Genomic DNA, 21040 nt, shown 5'->3' on the forward strand with positions numbered 1-21040 from the left:
GCTACGCCCCTGGCCTTTTGATAATTCATTAATATTTAAATCTCTGGAGGTGGAGACTTGTTAGTCATACCCTCTACCTGTCCTACGTGACTAAAGGTAACAAGTTAAATGGAGTTACCTCGTCCAAGGCCCAACACAGGCCGAGACAAAAAGCAACACAATCCAATTATTGGAACCGGTGAGCTCAGTCTGAGGTCCCAGGGAAGCCAGAGCTAGCTCTTCTGGTTCTCAGGCTCTTGGGCATCCAAGCACCACTGGAAGCCATGGCAGAGCCAAGAACAAAGGGGAAGCCCAAGAGCTGAAGTGGGAGAAAAGGAGAGAAGCTCCAGCTGCCCCCGTGGGGACACTCCTTTGCATGTCATGGAGGTCGGCTTGCTTGGGTTGGTGGTCACCATGGTTGGGAATGCAGAGAGGTCTTCTGCGGACAATTAGATGGAGGCTCTATAGGTGAAGACCTTCTCTATAGATCCCCAAGGCAGATCACTATAAAAAAGAAACAGTCCATAGTTTTAAGGCTTTTATTTTCATGGCGGGAAGGAGATGAGAAACCATACCTTAGTTTCTCAGGGCTGGCCTAAGGTTAAATATCTTTTGCAGGGTGGAGGGTTTAGGAAGGAAAACTTAATTGGCTAAGCCCTTCTGACCTTTAGGTACCTAATTGTTATGGAGTTATGTCTTGAAGATACATGACTTGTGGCCATGCCTACCTGTGAAGGAACTAGTAGGGGTGTGGCCCTTATGTGACTCAAAGACACAAATCTATGGAGGGCTGTGGCCTTGTGTCAGGAGCCTGGAGTATGGGAACATGGAAAAATGTCTTTTGTCCTTTGCACGGGATCCTGCAGGGTCACCTGCCATGTCACATTAGGTTTCTAGCCTGTGCTCAACCAGAAACCATGCTGCCTTTCAAGATCCAATTCTTATACTCATTTTGGTGGAAAGGAATGGAAGAGTAATGACCCCTCTTCAAACATCATAAACAGTCCATCTTGACCCATAGACTCTAATCAGAGCAATAAACTTCAGTTAAAAAACAAGATTTCATGACACATTTGCATTTCCCATGGAGAAATGTTGATATGAGAACTTAGTGCTATGTACTTTCCTCTTAGCACTGCTCTCATTGTATCTCATTAATTTGAGTATGTTGTCCCTTCATTTTCTGTGAATTCTAGAAAGTCTTTACTTGCTTTCTCTGTTGCTTTTCTTCCCTGACTCAGATATCATTGAGTAGAGAGCTGTTCAGTTACCACGACTGTATCAGCTTTCTGCTGATTCTGCTTTGATTGAAGTCCAGCTTTAGTCTGTGGTGGTCTGATAAGATATAAGGCATTATTTCAATTTTCTTGTATATGTTGAGGCTGCTTTGTGACTGACTAACTATGGTTAATTAATGAGAAGGATCCATGAGGTATTAAAAAGAAGGTACATTTTTTTGTGTTTGGGTGAAACACTATACAGGTATTTGTGAGGTCCATTTCATTCATAATATCTGTAAGTTTCATTACTTCTTCACTTAGTTTTTGCCTAGATGACTTGTGGATTACTATAAGTAGGATGTTGAAATCTCCCACTATTTGTGAGGTTTGGTGTGTCATAAGCTTTAGCACTGTGTCTTACAAATGTGGGTACCATTGCTTTTGGGCCATAGGTCAGAATTGAGATATTGTCTTGGTAGGTTTTGCTTTTGACAAATATAAAGTGTCCTTCTCTGACTGTTTTGAATAATTTTGGATGAATGTCTATTTTACTAAATATTAGAATGGATACTCCAGCTTGTTCTTCGGGCTTCTTGGAAAACATTTTTACCATCCTGTACTCTGAGGAATACCTATATTTTTTGCTAATGTGTGTTTCTTGTATGAAGCACAATGATGGATTTTATTCTCACATTCATTCCATTAGCCTAGGTCTTTTTGAAAGAAAATACATTCCATTGAGGTGAGATATCAAGACCAGAGGTTTGTGTTTTGATGTCAGTGGAGTTAATATTTGTTTTTGTAGGGGGAGCTCTTCTCTTGCATTTTCTGGTATGGAATAAGTAATTTCCTTGGATGTAGCTCTCCACTTTGGTTTGGGTAGATAAGAATGAAACTGTTCAGTCTGATTTTAATGTACCCACTACTGGACTTAGACTCCTATAGTCTGGCCCTGTTCATTTTTTTAAACCATAATTAAACATAGTTTAAATTCTGAAAAAAAAATTGTTAAGATGATGATTTACTCAATCCCAAATGCACAATAATTTTAAGACATTCTTATACCTACATTCATTACAAGGTATATCTGTCTTCTGTCACACTAATGGATACCTTTATCTCTGAGATAGTGCCTAAAAATTAGGGCCATGGGATTTTAACTGACAGAATCATAGTGCCAATGGATATCAGGATAATCCTGACCTAAGTAAACATAGGTGTAACTTAGGTGTTGAAAAATACAAGTGATATCACTCATAAGAGAAAGTTTTCTTGCTGAAATGCAGTGCTTGAGATTTAAAAATAAAAGACCTGGGATAAATGAAAATATAAATTTGAGGAGATTTGCCTGAATAATCAGACAAATATTTTGGAACAATACATCTTTCCTAACATTCCAGGACAAGCAGCTATATACCTCATTCCATTGAAGACATAAACCATGTGACCATCTGTTTCAATTTTTTATTGATTTTTAGTCTACCTCAGTGTACACAACAACTTTTTGGCCTTCTATATTGCTCTCTCTCTCATGCGCACGCCCTTTCTCTCTCTTTCTTGCTCTCTCTCTCTCTATCCAACATTAGTGTGTGTGTGTGTGTGTGTGTGTGTGTGTGTGTGTGTGTATGTGTGTGTGTGTGTGTGTGTGTATGTGTGTGTACATATGATAATTTGGTTCTGTTCCTATTGCAGAGTATAGGTACAAGTTGGGGAAAACTAGCTAGGATCATTCTGACCTTCAAACATGAAAGCAGGTAACAACTTGAGGTTGTCAACTGTGGTGACAAATCAAAGGTATAAAAGAAAAAAATTCTACAACTATCACTGAATTAAATTTGTGTTAACCATCTACTCCTGGGCATGGGAGCTACTCTAAAATGAGGGTGATAAGGTTATTGGAGAAAACTAATTATATCTTTGCAAATGTGGGTCAGTTGCTGATAACCTCTTTGTTGCAGATTAAAGCCTGTGTCTATTTCCTTCTGTCAATGCTGGACTCCATCTGACTTGATCCTGTGCAGAGCCTGTGTATGTTAGCACAGCATCTGAGAATTTATATGTGCATTATTCCTATTGACACTGTTTCCTTGGAGTCATCCATGTTGTCTACCTTTTAAATTCATTCTACTTCCTCTTCTACATAGGCCACTGAACACTGAGTAGATTGTTGGATTAACACATCCCAAGGTGTCAAGTATGTTCCACACTCTCCAACTCTCTGCACAATATCCATTACATTGCTAATGTAATCCAGTTACTGTCCTATAATATAAAATTTTACAGAATACAAATCCAGGAAATTTTCATTGTTTCTATAGTTTTGTCTGACCTTTGACAAAATACTTGTTACAAGCAGAAATATCATTAAAGACATAACAAGAAGATAATAAGGATATGCAGATATGTTTCGAGAGAGCATTATAGCAAGTAACACTTGAAAATAGTCCTGATCATCTTACAGCTTCTGATATGTGTAATAATTAGTTATGAAATTTGTTAAAATGTAAGAAATTTAATAAGCTTGTTAAATTATGTATTCCCTTGATAGGTTCTCTAACGTTGTAGAAAGCACTTTTCAGTGATTTTTTTTTTATTGATTTAATTATCTTTTTAAAGCAAAGATGTAATGGTCTCCAGAAGAGAAATATATCTCACAGCTGTAAGCAGATCAACGGTTTCCTTCTCCACAGTGCCTAGATTGTTCACTAAATTGTCATGAGGATGAGAAGTAAGACTTTCTGGTCTCTTTGAGGGAATGAAGACATATAAAGTCCAACAAAATTAACCGCATCACAACAACTAAGAGAAGAATGTGACACAAACTGCTCTGCAATATATGCTTTGATCTCAGAAAAAGACTCAGCATCTTTGACAAGTGGGTGACATCTCAGCACAGCTCCTTCTCTTCTTTGGTTGCAGCAGGTACTAACTTTTCTACTTATTTAGAGGATATTCCAGCATCCCTGACACAAATTTTCTCCATTCTTCCTAATACCAATCTTCCTGTACATATACTTGCATGAGTAACTTTCTCTCTACTCACCGCTGTGTCTCTGTCTCTGGCTCTGTCTGTCTCTCTCTCTATCTCTCTCTCCCACTCTGTCTCTCTCTCTTCTCTGTCTATCTGTATGTGTGTGTGTGTGGTTGCTTATATGTGAACAATTCAACTTTATGTTCCTCAAATGGTCTTAGATATGAATCCATAATTTGACCCCACCGATTTGTGTGTAGTTGTGAGCACGCTGGAACACCAGCTCCCAGAACTTGACAATTGTTCTTTGGATTAAAAGAACTCTTAGTATATAGGTTCATGGACAATATTCCCAAGTTTTTCTAGGTTGGCTCTCTGGATGTTCAGATAGTTTTCAGTTAAAATTTTAAATGAGAAATAAGATCAATACCAGTGCCTACATGTAATTTCATCAGCTGTACTTTCAAACCACAATATTCCCATGTTTTTCTAGGTTTGCTCTCTGGATGTTCAGTTAGTTTAAAGTGAAAATTTTAAATAGAAATTAAGATCAATGCCAGTGCCTACACGTAATTTCATCAGGTGTACTTTTAAACTTAATAAAATTTACTTCACTGTACTTTACATTTTACATGATTTATCACTAATCTTAACCCTAACCCTTATCCAGTAACATAAATAATACAAATAAAAATATTTGTTTCTGATGAAAATATAAATTATTTTCCTCAGACTCTAAAAAAGGCTAGAAACACAGTTACACATATCCTAAAGAACATTTTATGAAAATAACTTAATTATTATTTTTAAATGAATATAATTACCTAAATTCCAATAGAATTAAAACTTTAATTGCATTTAATCTTGTCTTCATCTTGGTGTGTTTCTTATCATTTGACGTTTTAACAAAATAAGCCTGAAAAAATGTTTAGGGACAGAATATCTGTCATATATGATGTGAAACAAGAAATTATAATGAAAGGTATAGATGCAAAGATCACAGAAAATGTAAAACACTATGGTGAAAAGAAATTATTCTAACCAATACAAAAAAAAAGTAAAGTCATCAAAATAAGAAGTTGGAAGTGAAAAAACAAATGTAATGTGCTTTGTAACAGTGTCACAGATGTGTATGGAGAGAGGCATTCATTTCTGAAAATGGTTCTCTTTGGAAGAAACATTCTTTTCTTACCTAAATGTACAAAGGTAGGGTAGCATGAATAAAGGGATGGAGAAATGAAAGAAAATGGGAGCAAGGGAGGAAGAGAGAGGGAGTAAATAAGTGAAAGAGAGAGAGGGACTCCCATTATGATAAGGTCTGGAGGTGTTCACAGGAGCTGATTGCCTTGGTTTTTCTATTCATTTAAATAGTTGGGTGAAAATGTCTTCGTGTTTTGATGACTCCAAATTGTGCTAGAGCAGGATGTAGGAACTTCAAAACTGATGGCAAATAATCCCTAATGCTGAAATATTGCAATACATTGTGTTAGCACTGCCTAGACAGTCCATCATTATGTTCAGCATCAAATTTCAGAGTGAAATTCTCACCTCCTAAAGAATTGCAGAGGCCTTTTTAAATTCTTGTTCAAATTACTACTCCTAAGGACTGAATATTTGCTGCCTGCTGAAGGCCCTGCTGAGGATGACTACACACCACTATGCTGGGGACATCGTTTCCAAAAGGGCTGGGTTTTCAAGAGGTCAGTACTGTCACTTGTGTTTCCATCTTTTAAGAATCCATGGAACTGTCTAGAATTCAGAAACAAGCCCACAAAAGAAAAAACTTACAGAACAATCCTATAGTCAATATGAAGAACTAATTCTTGGCAGGATTGTATATAGGAATCCAGAACACATTAAAATGTGAATGTTGCCTTTAGGAGCCATGTGCATTAGTGTCTGAAGGGAGAAGAGCTCTGGAAGATTGCTGTCCTTTCCTCACTGAATGATAATGCTCTCACCTTGCTCAGTAATCTATAATCTGAAAAGCTGACATCATACCTTTTAATACCTTAGTAAAATAATATTGTATAAATTTAAACATTTTCCTTATCCATTTTCAGTCTGGATTATTTCAATATCTGGATCTTATAAATGAAGTTGCTATGGACATAAATGATCAACAGTCCTGGTGGTATAGTCAAGTATCTGTTTGTTATGCCCAGGAATGGTCCAGATAAGTCATGAGGTAAACCTATTCCCAATTCATTGCACAAGTTTGGACTCCCACCAACAATAGATGAATGGTTTTCTTGCTCCATATTCTTTCCAAAATAAGATGTTACCTGAGACTTTATCTTAGTCATTCTGACAGGTACAAGAGGGAATGTGAGAGTTGCTTTCATTGGTATCTCACTGATGAATAAAGAAGGGTATAATTTCTTTCATTAATTTAAGAGATTGTCAGCCAGAAGATATTCCTCTGTCAAAAATTTTTGTTTAGATATGTATCTAATGTTAAAAACTGATTTGTTGATGTCTAGTTTCTTCAGTTCATTATATATGTCATATTTTAATCCTCTTTTGGGTGCGGGGTTGAAGATCATTTCAATTCCGTAGGTAACTCCCAAGAAGATACGATGATAACCCTGGCTATGATTTTTTATAATGGGGAATATCAAAGTTGAAAAAGCCTTCTCCTACAACCAGACAAGACTTCCAGTAGAGGAACTGAGACACCAAGCCAGCCACAAAATGTATAGGCACAAAGTTGGAGCAGAAATTAAGGAAATGGCCAAAAATGAGTGGCCAAGCTTTAGACTCATGACATGAGAGGTAGCTCACTCCTGACACTAATAATCTGACATACATGGAGACAGGAGTCTAGCCTAACTGTCATGAGAGAAGCTTTACACTATAACTAATGGAAACAGACTCAGAGAGACCCACAGCCAAATAATAAATGGAGCTTGTAAAATCCTTTGGAAGAAGAAAAGGAAGAAATTAAAGTACAGGAGATCTTAAGGACATATGAAATTCTATAGAATCACCTAACCTGGACCAATGGGGACAGGCAGAGCCTGAACTTCCTACTAGAGAAAATGCATAGAAAAAAACTCTGTCCTCTGTTCATATGTGAGAGTTGTATAGCTTGGTCTTTATGTGTGTGTCTTCTAACTGCAGGAGCAGGGCCTGTCTATGACTGTGTTGCCGGCTTTTGAATTTCTTTTCACTAACTAGATTGCTCATTTAGCTTGAATGTAAGAGAAGATGTATCCAGTCTTATTGAAGCTTGAGATACAAAGATTGGTTGATATCAATAGGAGCCCTTTTTTCTGAGGAGAAAAATAAGGTGGGAGGATGAATGGGGGAGAGATGAGAGGAAGGGCCTGATAGAAGAAGTGGTAGAGGAAAATGATATCTAAATATAAACAAAATAACTTTGAAATTACTTTAAAGCACATCATTCTAATATATCTGCTTCTCATCAAAGGGCAAATCATCTGTAATAATTAATAAAAGACAACATGAACAGTAACTAAAGTGTAGGAAATATTTCAGAACACATGGTGAAGGATTCTTCTCTCCATCAGTGCATTAACTGCAAGTAAAGAGAGACAAATTAAAGCCTTCAGCAGTTGAGAAATGTAAACTAATTGTAATTGATTTAGATTCATAACAATGAATCTAAGATTGAAATAAGACATTTAGTATATATGAAATAGTTGGATAATTGAGTATTGACTTTTAAGCAATATTTTAATTAATATTTAGAAAGTATTAAACACTTATTTGCAATGCAATGAAATGGAAGAGAAATTGCAAACTGTTGCTAGACACATAAAAAACATGCTGGTGAATAGCAAGAATTTGAGAATTGCTTAGGATTTGCAACTACCTTACATTTACCTCCTCCCACAATCCTCTCTATATGTCCTGCCTCGTCTTCTCCTCTGGTCGGTGACGGCCTCCCTGTATATACTCTACCCTGGCAGTTCAAGTCTTTGGAAAGTTCAGTTTTTCCTGTTTCATTGAGGACATACAAGGGACCCCAAATAGAAGAATATATCCCATGTACAGGCAACAGCTTTTGGAAAAACCCTGTTCCAATTAAAGATCAGCTATACATCTGTTATGTATGTCAGGGGGAGGCATAGGTCCAGCCCCTGTATGTTTTTTGGTTGGTAAATTAGACTCTGATAGTCCCTTTAATACAGGTTAGTTAAATTTATTAGTCTTCTTGTGGAGTTTCTACCCCTGAAGGGCCCACAATCCTTCCTCCTTGTCTTCTTTAAGAGTCTCTAAGCTCGATTCACTGTTAGGCTGAGAATGTCTGCATTTGTCTGAGTCAGTAGTTGGGTGAAGCCTTTCAAAGGACAACAAGCTTCTGTGTGCAAGCATACCAGAGTATCATTAATAATGTTAAGAACAGTAGCTTGCCAATGGGATGCGGTTCAAATTAGAGCAGTTAATGGTTGGCTATTTACTCAGTCTCTACTTAATCCACCATGCCTGTATTTCTTCTAGATAGGATAAATTTTGGTAGAATGTTTTGTGAGGGGGTTGCTGTGCCAACAATTGGGAAAATATATTCACTACCCATATATTTGACAAATAGCTAATATTAAAAATATGTAAGGAATTCCAGAAGTTAGTCTACAAAACACCAAATGATTCTATTTTTAAAAAGCTATAAAATGCCAAAAAGAATTCTCAACAGAGGAATCCTAAATGAATGAGAATCTCTTAATGAAATGTTCAACATCCTTAGTCATCAAGAAACAGCAAAACATTCCTGAGATTCAACCTTAAACCAATCAGAATGGCTAACATCAAAAACAGAAGTGACAGCACACACTTGAAGGGATGTGGAGAAAGAGGAACACTCCTCCTTCACTGGTGGGATTGCAAATGGGTACAATCACTCTGGAATTCAACTTGGCATTTCCTCAGGAAATTGGAAATAGTTCTCCCTGAAGACCCAACTACACAACTCTTGGCCATATACCCAAAATGTACTCCACCATACCACAAGAATACATGTTCCACTCTATTCATAGTAGCCTTATTAATAACAGACAGAAGTTGTGAACAACCCCCAATCGAAGATGTCCCTCAATGAAAGAATGGATACAAAAAAATTAGTTCATTTACATAATAGAACACTTTCAACTTTAAAAAAGGAAGATATCATGAATTTACAGGCAAATAAATAGAACTAGAAAATATCGTCCTGAGTGAGGTAACTCAGAATCAAAGGACATGCATAGCATATACTCATGAATAAGTGGATATTAACCAAAAAGTACAAAATACCCATCATACAACTCACAGACCATGTGAAGTTAAAAAGGAAGGCCCAACTGAGGATGCTTCATTCCCACTTATAGGGGAAACAAAATAATTTTTTTAAAAAAGCAGAGAATTGGAGAGATCTGAGTGAGAGAAGGGAAGGGTAATAAGAGCAGTATCACTAAGGGGAAGTAAAAGAACAGAAGTTCAGAGGTCAAGGATAACAAATAGAAATATACAGATGTGTGGGGTAGTGGAGGTAGGCAGAACCTAGAGAAAATTCCAGAGACCTGGGAAGGGAAAGACTCTCGGGACATAATGGGTGATGCCCTAAGTCAACCTAACAGCAGATGACAGACACAGATACAGCTGCTTACAGCCTACAATTGGATTGAGCTAAGAGACCTCTATGGAAGAATTAGGAGAAGGATTGAGGAAGCTGAATGGGATGGTAGCCCCATATGAAGAATAACAGAGTCAACTAACCTGGACCCCTCAAGGTTCCCAGAGTCCAACCCACCAAGCAAAGAGCAACAATGGCTGATCCCCAGGTACATATGTTGAAGACAACTAGAGAAACTTGAGGACCCAGGTAAAAAGCATGCAGTGAGGGCTGAAGTAAAGGTATTAGACTGGTGTGTGGGGATGTATCGAGGGGAGTACCCTCTGAGAGGCAAAGGAGAAGAAGAATGTGATGAGAAACTCTGGGAGGCGGGAACAGGAAGGGGCAGCATTTGGAATATAAATAAATAAATTAAAAACAAACAACCAAAAAAAGATAGACATAGTTGGCTGCCTGAAGAATTTTCAAGAATTGTCTCAATTATATTGGCACAGTAGATCTAACAGACTTACATGAAGCAGAAGTTATGATGAACTTGCTTACCCTATCATGGCAAAGCATGACAATTGACTTACATGCATCTGCTTGTCTTTTCTGGACAGAAAGTTTTCTGAAGATGAAGCATGAGCATTTTCTTTGCTCAGTGGCTAACTTGCCACAATTGATGCAACTCCATATGGAGGTTGTTGATGCTCAGCATCTTCTCTGAAGTGGAATGGGGGTGCTGTCAGGAATAGAGCTGTCTCATGATCAAAAAAAGACCTTTTAATAATAAATGAGTCCACATTCAATGAATCTCTGAGGTTTGAAGACTAATGATCTATCTGTAACACATATGAATTGTCAACCATTATTCTTGGCTATTTTCTATCTGAATATCCTTTAAACATCCTAATGTAATTACCTAAACTGGTTGTTGGGCCTTGGACAAGGTAACTCCATTTAACCTGCCACCTTCAGTCATGTAGGACATAGGTAGAGAGCGTGATTAACAAGTCTCCACCTCCAGAGATTTAAATATTAATGAATTAGCAAAAGGCCAGGGGCATAGCTAATTAAGGTATTCCCTCCCTTTTTTCCCCTCCCTATAAAATTAGGCTCCCACAGCTTTTAGTGGGGGGAGTGCATACCACCCACATCCATTTACCATGCCATGAACAATAAAAGCTTTGAAAAACTGGACTCCACGTGTAGCATGGTCTCTCCGCCAGATTCCCAGCTTTTGGAACCCTGGAACCTTGCTGATGCAGCCACTGGCCCGCCCACCGACAGCTGCGTGAATGTGGGACCCTCTACAGCAGGGTGGGAAGCCTGCCTCCGAGACCCCACCTATGGACTCTCTCCCGCCCATGAGATTTCTTCCCCACAACTGGTATCTAATAAAACCATGAGTTAGAATATCTGACTATTAGTATTTTTCATTTATCCCTAACAGATCATTACAGCAGCTTTTAAAAGTATTTGATTATGGACATTCCTAATGAGTATGAGGCAAAAAAAAAACCTACATAGTACCTTTAAAGACAAAATGTGTTATTTTGAATTTTAGGCTGTTATTTAAACTGGCAACATCTATCTTCAGAGGCTCTCACCCTTGAATGTATTATGTTCTGAGAGCCAAAAACCCGTTCTGCAGTACAGTCTATGAACAATCATGGAATGCCATCTGGGCCTCATGCTGCCAACAATCTCAAGCCAATGAGTCCTGTCATGTTTGGTTAGGCAGGAGCCTCTGTCCATTACCCACTCCAAGAAGGTAATGTGCCATTGGCAAGAAGGGGCTGTGGATTTTTCATTCCTTTCCAACCCCCAGACTGGAGCTCTGCTGACCTCATCCTTCTCTCTCAGCAGAGATACTCAGTTTCTGTGATCTGGTTGCCTCTTGTGCACAGCTTTATGCCTTAGTTGCCTTGACCTGAAGTGGGTTGTTGGGCCCATGGCTGGTTGGCCTGTATTTCTGCTCCCTATGTGCTGTTGACAGGCCTCCATTCTTCCTAACAGCAGCTGTTCTGTAAGCAGAGGCCTTCTTTTAAAAACTTTAAAGCACCACCATTTTTCCAGTCTCTTTTTCTAAAATGACAGTGCTTTAACGCTATTTTTTTAATTTGGGAGGATTTGTGCGTTGTACGTAGGACATTTCTCAAGTCAGTTTAAATCCCATGCCTAAATTGGCTGACATTTGTAGATGTTAGTTCTGGTTCTTCCTTCCAGATTGATGCTATCAGAATTAAAATTCACACTTAAAACACATTTAAATATACATTGGCCAAAAATATATCTAGGTTATTGTCCAACTAAATAATAACATAATATTACTTATTTATTCTAATGTCCATCCTGCCACATGGCTGGTTACCAGTGTGCTTGTACCATCTAACTGTCTTGTCACATCTTCCCAGGTGACTCCCCAGTGACTTGCTCTATTATACAATTCTTTCTGCTTTCTGCATGTTCTACCTCTTATTCTACCATTTCCTTTAGGCCTTAAGATTTTTAATTGAAAGGTAATGTATCCACAAAATGCACAGGGTATCCTCACTACAGTGTGTAATCCTGTGTGTATTTCTAATGATAACTATAACTAGATCTCCATCAATCATAATGTGTGTTCTCTTTTTTGAGACATATAATGATTGCTTTGTGTATATGGCTGTGATTCCTGCACTGGCCTCTACTGTGGTAGGAGACTTCATTGTCATCAGCAGCTGCTGTGTTTTCTGTCACACAAAGCCTTTCCCAGTTTCTAAAGGATTTCTTCAAGACAGAGATGTCTTGCTAATAAAGATAACATAGTCTAAAACCTTCCCATTCTTAACAAGATACTATATGTTGCTAGAAAAAAAAGTGGCCAAAATACTCCAGAGGTATTTAGACTGTGGTGTGAATTCACACATGTTTCATGCTGTGAGTTCTGATTCCTGCCTTCTCCGGCAATTTTCATAAAGCTGAGTTTGGGAGTTCTTCCTTTTAAGAAGTATTTTTACTCAGTTTCACTGTATGTGACAATTAAACATATGCTTAGGTGTTCTATAAAGTCTCTGAAAAGGAATTGTGTTTATGGTCCATGGACTGTTTGATAACCCACTTCTCTGACACCTTCTGACTGATTTTTAATACAGAGGATTTTCTGCTAAATCCTCATTCTTGTTATTCTATACTTTCAGTGTAAAAATAGTTTCTTGGTATTCTTTCTCATGAATTAATTCAATTTTCCCCATATATCACACATATTCTGAATAATCCTTGTATTTAGCCTACTATTGCAATTGGTAATATTGCCTTTTTAACCTTATTTGCATTTTGAATTTTGAACACAAGATATTCTGTGTGCAATGACTCTTCTTTGGGTAAACAGTGTGCTGGTTCTTACTCTCCTTTTATTTGTTTTATTAAACCTAGACATTGCTTGTTCATAATAATTTTCTCAGGTAATCCAAATCAGTCAGTAAAAGCAGCTGCCTGTATTAATCAGTACTTCATTGAGAACTTCAAGTGGAAAAATTACAGAGTCACAGCAGAGAGAAGATACATAATGTGTGATTCATAGTGTGCTCCTGGAACCAGAGATCATTATGGAAGCCATCCTAGATCTTGACTAAGTGTCTTGCAACACAAAGGTATTTTCTACCAAGTGTCGCTCAGCTCAGATCACTTACCTGATCCTTTCAGTGTCCGTAATGAGTGTCATAAAAGAATAATATCACCTCTGATCTGTACACAGAAAAATTAGATTAAAAAGAGTTGAGAAGCAAAGGTCTTATGGAGGAAGATGTGGATGAAGAATGGGAAGGTATCAGTTTAACATTACAAAGTATAACTAATTTCTTCTGCTTCATTTCTATAATATTTGTTGTAATTATTTATTTATGCAGCTTTTTTAATTTGAGAAATCCATACATTTGTACAATAAAGTTTCATCTTTGATCAAACTACCCACTTTCTTCTCTAATCTAATTTTCATACTATACAACCAAATATAATATGTTGATAAGTTTATGTGCTCTTTCTTTAAACATAATAAGCCCACCTCCTTATACACTGGTACAGGGCTAAATTATTCAGCTTAAAATGGTGCTGGCCATTTCTAAACATAATTCTGAAAATAACATAAATTTAATGTTTTCTGATGTTTTTAAATTCATGACTTTAATCATAAAATAAATGGCATTTATTGTGATATACATATATCACTGTATTTTCTTATATGCATATCTGAATATATCTTCCTCCATTCTTTCTACTAATAATCTTCCATTTCTTATGCTTGCATGTGTGTTTCTCTTTGTGTGTGTGAGAGAGAGAGGGAGAGAGAGAGAAGCAAGTCCATTTATGCTGCAGAAATGTTCCCAGATCTTTAGTTTTCCAATGCTGAAAAGTAACTTATCAAAGGCTACACTATTTGAAAAAATGACTCCTTCCTTTCCAAGATGTTAGGAACTGCAAATAGCTCTACATATTGGGATGAATTTTCATGCATGATGCTTCTCTCCATGCTTAAGATAACAGTAACTAAGCGCCTGATTCTTGCGGGAACCTAATATAATGCCCTCTTTCATTACTAATTTTCTTAATTAATGTTTCCTATTTATTTCTCTTTGATTTTTGCTTGCTTTCTTGTTTGCTTGTGTTCCTGAAACAAGCTCTTATGTGGTCCAGGGTGGTCACTATATATTCAAACATGATCTTGAACATTTATATCCATCTTATGTGTTCCATGTCCTAACATGGCAGTTAAACTCTAAAAGAGATTGTTACTGACATTTCCAAAATACATTGTCAATGCATTTACACAAAATGCTTCCTGGGGCAGCAGGACCTGGTGCAATTCACTCACTGGCAGAACAGGCTGAGCTGCTCTATCACTGCTCACCCAGTAAACATCACTGCATTTTCCAACAACACAGGGGAATAATGGTTTGACATGTAGCTAGAATCTATTTTTGATATATGTGAAATACAAAACTCTTCCAAAACTGAGTATGTGTGGTCCTTTGCAAAAACAAAGTTGGAAGTTTAGAACTTGCATCCAGTACATTTGGATTATTGGTTTCAGCAAGAACCAAACTTGATCAAATTTTGCATACAAAGGATCACTCTGGGTCCTGTGAGGGGAACAAATAAGAGAAGTAAGTGAACGGAGGAATGAGACCAAACCTCCTATTGGTGAGAAATTTTCTTTCTGGAAAAGGACAGAAAATACAGATTTTAAAAGTGATCTAATATAGATGTATTTCTAAGGTAATAACAAATGTACTTGTACATAGTCCATATCTATGATTATACCTTTGAATAGCACTAAAATGACTTTATAACAGGCAAAAATAACTGTGATTAATAGAGACAAGATTTTTAAAAATGAAATAATCTGTATGAAATGTTTACTATATTTGGTAGCAGAGTTTAGGATAATTAATAAATTACAAGACCTTTAGGGGAGTCATACCCTGTTCTGAATTGTCTTTTTAAGACACAGACATCTGAAAACAGAGTAGAGATGCACACACATAGAGAAAAACATAGAAACAGCACTCTGGAACCTCAGCACTGAGGTTACTGAAGAATCAGAACATACTGACAAAGTAGTCCTGACATTAAAGCCTACACCCCTGTGAAGAGAAAACTTTGCTTTTAATCCTTTGAATCTCTGGAATTCTGAGGATTTCTTTATTCACTTTTCTTGTTTTTTTCTTTTGTCTTGTTTTGTTTTGTATTTGGCAGTCATAAAAAAACTAATACAGAAAAGAGTATGGGGGTGAAGAGTGCAACTTAATAAAAGCACGGAGACATATTATATTTGAAATTCATTTAGAAGTCAAATGACGAGGACTTTTCTAGCCCTAGTTCATAAAGTGCCAGCTGCATGGTACTCCTTGCCTCAACCCCAGTCATCCTGTCTCAGTTTTCTCTATCAGCTTTTCTCTAGATTCTGTCTTTATTGCTGACTTCTAGTTAGTTCATAGTTCATACTTCTAGTTCATGTTACATTAAACACTTCACTCATCCATGAGAGTGGAAAAAACCTGGAATGGACTTGAGCTCAGTGAAACTTGACAAACTCACATGCTGTCTTATGAGAACAAGAAAACAATGAATTGTGATGATTTTCTCAGTACTTACACATTCAAAGTCACCCACATTACATGAGCAAGTCAGCCTGGATCTCTCCTTCAGTTCTTCTCTCTACCTAATTTCTTACCTGAAGATCTCCCATGTTCCCTTGGTCAGCATTACACATCTCCAGTTTTACTCCCATGTAGTATCTTTGACTAAGAACTGTATTCTGTCTTCTGAGAAACTCATATACATGAAAATAATTTTCAGTAATTTTTTTAAAAATGTTTTTTTCACTAAAATGTCCTGCCTGTGTCAGTGGCCTCTACTTTTCTATTGAACTTTTTGTTTTTGCTCCTCTTCCACCTCTGATTAATTTTGATAATTCATTGAGAAGTTTATCTTCACTAGGGATTCTATTGCAGATATTCAGGCAGCAGAGGCCTCACTTCAGACCCTGAGCTATGTGAAGCTGGAGTGAACTCAGAGATGTGGCCTCTGCTGTCACTTGTTCTCCATCTGCTGAGCTGAAGTCTGCTTCTCCTGTGTTTAAGGCCAATTCATTGTTTGTGTGGCTCCTACAACACCCTTTGCACAGATGGGAACACACAGAGTTTCTAACTCACAATTTGGTTGCTATGTTTTGGATTCAGGGTAATAGTATTAGGTTGGTTCATAGAATAGTGTCCCATGAGTTTCTGGATTTGTTGTCCAGTTGAACACTCACTATTACATGGTATCTTTAAATAATAAAAAGACAAGATTCATTCAGTACCAATGTCTTTCCATTATTCCATGCTCAATTTTATACATAATCCCTTCACTGTAGAATATGTTCCGCATTACTTAACTAAAGGAGAACTTATTTTTCCTTTGGTTGATAAATTATATGAATAAAAAAAATTCTGTTTCCAAAAAATATATAGAACCACTTTTCTAAAAATGGGAAAGGGTGAAAATCTGGAAGTTCAGTAACACATATATCCATATATACTCTGAAAATTTTTTAAATTAATAAAATTAAATAGTCTGCAGTAAAATTAAAATTTTAAGATCACTTAATCTTGTCTTAATCAGGGCATGTTTCTTTGATTTGAAGTCCTAATACAAGAAGCTTAAAGAATTATTAGATACACGGTGATGCCCAGTGTGGCATAGAGGAAGACAATATAGGAACAAAAAAGATGCATAAGAACATAGAAAAATATAAATATTCACAGGTGAAAATATAATTCCAAAATTACCAAAATGGAAACCTGACAAAATAGAGAATTGGAAATAGAAGTAAATAATTTTGATATATTTTACAACAGGGTCACTTAGCTGAACAGTGTGTGACATTCTGTTCTATGAATGTTTTGGTTGGGTAGAGAATCCTTTCTAAACAAAAATTACAGAGGAGGGGATGGTAATAGAAGGAGGGAGAAAGAGAAACATTTAAGGAGGCAGGGAACCAAAATAAAATGAGAAGAAAGAATAAAATGACAGGGTTAGTCATATGTGCTTATACTACATAGAAGTTATGGCAGGTCAGCCAGGGCTAGCAGTGAAACCCTGACTTAAACCAAACAATAAAAAGACAGACAGGAACACTTTAGTCCTGATATGGTCTGAAAGTGCTTAGAGAAAATGTTTGCCTTGGTTCTTCCTGTTCCTTTGTGTTGTTGGTTAAACATGTCGATTTGTTCAGTAGACTTCAAATTGTGTCACCACAGGATGATGGAGCTTGGGAAATGATGTGATGAAAAATGATTCTTAATGCTGTGAGGTTGTCATGTGTTGTGTTAGTGCTATTTCAAGTGTGGATAATATTGTTCTACCCAGCATTAAAATGCACAGTGAAATTCTCATCCCAAAATTCATTGCATAGCTTCTTGTACATTGCTGTCCAAATTATTTCCCAGTTAGATTAATCTACTTGGTGTTGTCAGAAGTTGTACACTCTGCTGGCTTCGCTTATTAAGGCCACGTTCCCTAAAATATCTTTTCCTTTAAAGAAATCAGAAATTGTCTTCTAAATTCTCTCTGTCTCTCTCTGTCTCTCTCTCTCTCTCTCTCTCTCTCTGTGTGTGTGTGTGTGTGTGTGTGTGTGTGTGTGTGTGTGTGTGTGTTTTAAGAATTCAGATAACTAAAAGGAGCACAAAAGCAAGACCTCAAAAGAGAGAAGACATTGAAAATAATGCTATATTAACCTTGGAATACCATAATTTTAGATAGAACTGTATCCAAGAATTAAAACCAAAGTAAAATGTGGTGTTCCTATGAAGAAGCATGTGCAGCAAACGCTGAAGGGAGATGGGATCCAGAAGGCTTGATTTTTGAAGTTGATGACGATGATGATGCTACTGTTTTATTTTGTTTTTCTGACCCTCACTTGGTGAAAGAGTTCTCACATTTCCTAGTAATATGTGATCTAAAAAGTTAACACATGTGGAGAAACAGCCTATCAATAAGAATACCATGTCATGTGCATGCAGTCCTGTGCTTGCTTAGGATTCATGAAACACTAGGTCCATACCGAGCACAGCAAAAAAGGAAAACAGGAATCATTCAAACACCACAGAACTAGAGACAAGAGAATTAGAAGGGGTTAAATGCACAGGAAGCAATTAGGGATGAGAACTGGAAGGATTGGTTCAGGGAGGGAGGGGCAGAGGGAGAGACTATGTGAGAGACTACAGAAATGGCTGAAAGTTTAGAAGGCAATGTGAAAACCCAGTGCAATGGAAACATCCTAGGACCTTTGAAGGTTGCCCTGATGAGGTCTCCATACAAGGGAAGATATATAGTCTTTTTTTTAAAGGATATAAATCATCTTTAGTGGAAAAACACAATCATAAAAACAAGGAAATTAAATGAAATTAAAGAGTGAATTCTACCAAAAATTACATTTAGAAAGAGAAATATAATCTACAAAATTAGTCTGACAAGAAGCCGATGACATGAATACTTGTGAAACGACTCACAAAATCAAATATATATATATATATATATATATATATATATATATATATATATATATATATGCCACAAATCCAGATGGTTTGTTAGTTGCATCATATAAAAAAATTTCAAGAACATATACCTTATATATTGATCTGTAACAAGTTGTAAGGCAGGGAAATACCTCTACAAACAATTTTATGAGTCTACTTTATTTTGTTTGAGAATGACACCAAACAAGGACTCAATAGAAAAACAATAGAAAATAATATTTGTTAATACAATGCCAAATTTTTCAATAAATTTTAGCTGAAGGAACTAGAAAAATAATGAAAAATAATACATGAAAAAAGATTTATCACAGTAAGTAAAAGAAAATTTATTATTATTATTATATTTATCATTGGAATTTATTATTGGATATTTCATTTACACTTCAGATGCCATCCCCTTTCCCGATTCCCCCACCCTTACAAAACCCCTACCCCATGCCCTCTTTTCCTTTTTGCATTTATATAATTTTTTTTAAAAAAAGTTAATCATAGGCTTTATAAGTTTGGTATTGTTCAATCAGAGGTGTAACCCACTATCCAACCTAGATATAACAACTATTATTGGCTGGTGGAGATACATGAACATCTGCCTCCCTGTCTACCCCACTCTTTCTCTCTTTCACCACCTGGCTTCTCCTCTCCTTCTTCTTCTCCTCTTCTTACTCCTTTTCTTCCTCTCAGTACTCCTCCTACCTTAGCTCCTTCTACACATCACCCTTCCTGATAAAATGAAACTTTTCTCTCAAAATACAATTAGAGCATAATTATGCTAATTTGTACCAGTGAGGTACAAGATAGTCCTAATACCCAGTCCATCCTTTTGTTGACTAATCAGCACCTCTGTCATCTATCCTAAGGAAATCATTTAGTTCTGAACCTGGCTTTAGGATGAATGTCAGCTGCCGACCATCCACTCAAATCTTTTCTCATAAGGTAAATAGCTATAAGCTTTCAACCCCATCAGAAATCCAGAATGACTGAGTTAACTATAATTGTGGGAAGCACAAAGCATAGCTTCTAAAACTTAGCCAATTTATAGAGACCTCTGAACACCTGGACACTCCCTCTACTACAAAACGTTGGAGCATCTGTTCTTCTGCCTTCTGGCCCAGGATCTTCTGACAGACCTTAGTGCTGCAGAATTATTAAGGGCTGATTACTCTGTCTAGGCAGATATAATCAGTCGACTATTCTGCAAGTGTGTCCTTTACTGGACAGTAATTTGTCTGTAGAAGGAAAGTGGCAATTCTTGCCTAGTGGCTGTCTCACCACAGCAGGAGTAACTCCAAGGATGCTCAATTTCTTCTTAGAATTCAATATAGGAAGCTGTCCAGAGCAGAGAGGTCTCTAATGAAAATGAACATTAATACAGAAATGTTTGTCATGTCAATTCAAAGGATTTCTGATGTTTTGAAAACCAACTATCCATGTAAGGTAATCTGGACTGTTGCCTGTTAACTCCACTCAGCTATTTCTAAATAAAACATAGAGAACACCCTTATAATAAACTCCAAGCCATGAATTTGCTGTAGTCCCTTAACTCACAGGCTGACCATCTCAAATCAGTTTTAAAGAAAAGTTAAAGAAGAACTGGGTCTAAGCTTTGTATTCCTAAATGTGTTATACTGGTACAATGCCTATGAGAGTTACAATATTCATCCCACTCTTATATCACTAAGAAGCTCATGCCAATGAAAACCTTAAAATTTGTAATCAAAGTAAATTGGTGCCATTTAAGAATTTATATCTTCATCTTGATATTAATTATACAGATTTCTACTAATAGGTTAAGGCTATGCAATTAACCCCTAGCTAATCCTCTCTATTCCCGCAAAATCACTACTTTTCCCTAGTAAGACAGTCCAACATTTACCACTATAGTCCCCAAGCACAGGGAATAGGGGTCCTGACTCTTCATTAGCTTCTTCAAGCTGATTATGGGCATTGAGATATTAGAAGAGGAGTGGGGGGAAGAGCAAATTGACAATCTTCTGGTGCTGTGTCTTCACTGCCTCCAGATGGAGTTCCCGGATCTCAGAGGTTTGAGCAGGTCTGCCCAGCTTGCTTGTTGAGTAGATACACCAAGGCTAATCATTCTGCAATATACAATTCTCAAAACAAATTTTAGTATCAAGATAGTTTTTTTTTTTTTTTAGAAGAGGGCTGACATTTTATTAAGATTGTTGGTTCTACTCGCTTTTCTATTTTTTTCCCTCTTTTATTGGATATAATATTTACATTTCAAATT

The sequence above is a fragment of the Arvicanthis niloticus genome, chromosome 9, assembly GCF_011762505.2.
Source record: "Arvicanthis niloticus isolate mArvNil1 chromosome 9, mArvNil1.pat.X, whole genome shotgun sequence".
In the NCBI taxonomy this organism is placed as follows: Eukaryota; Metazoa; Chordata; class Mammalia; order Rodentia; family Muridae; genus Arvicanthis; species Arvicanthis niloticus.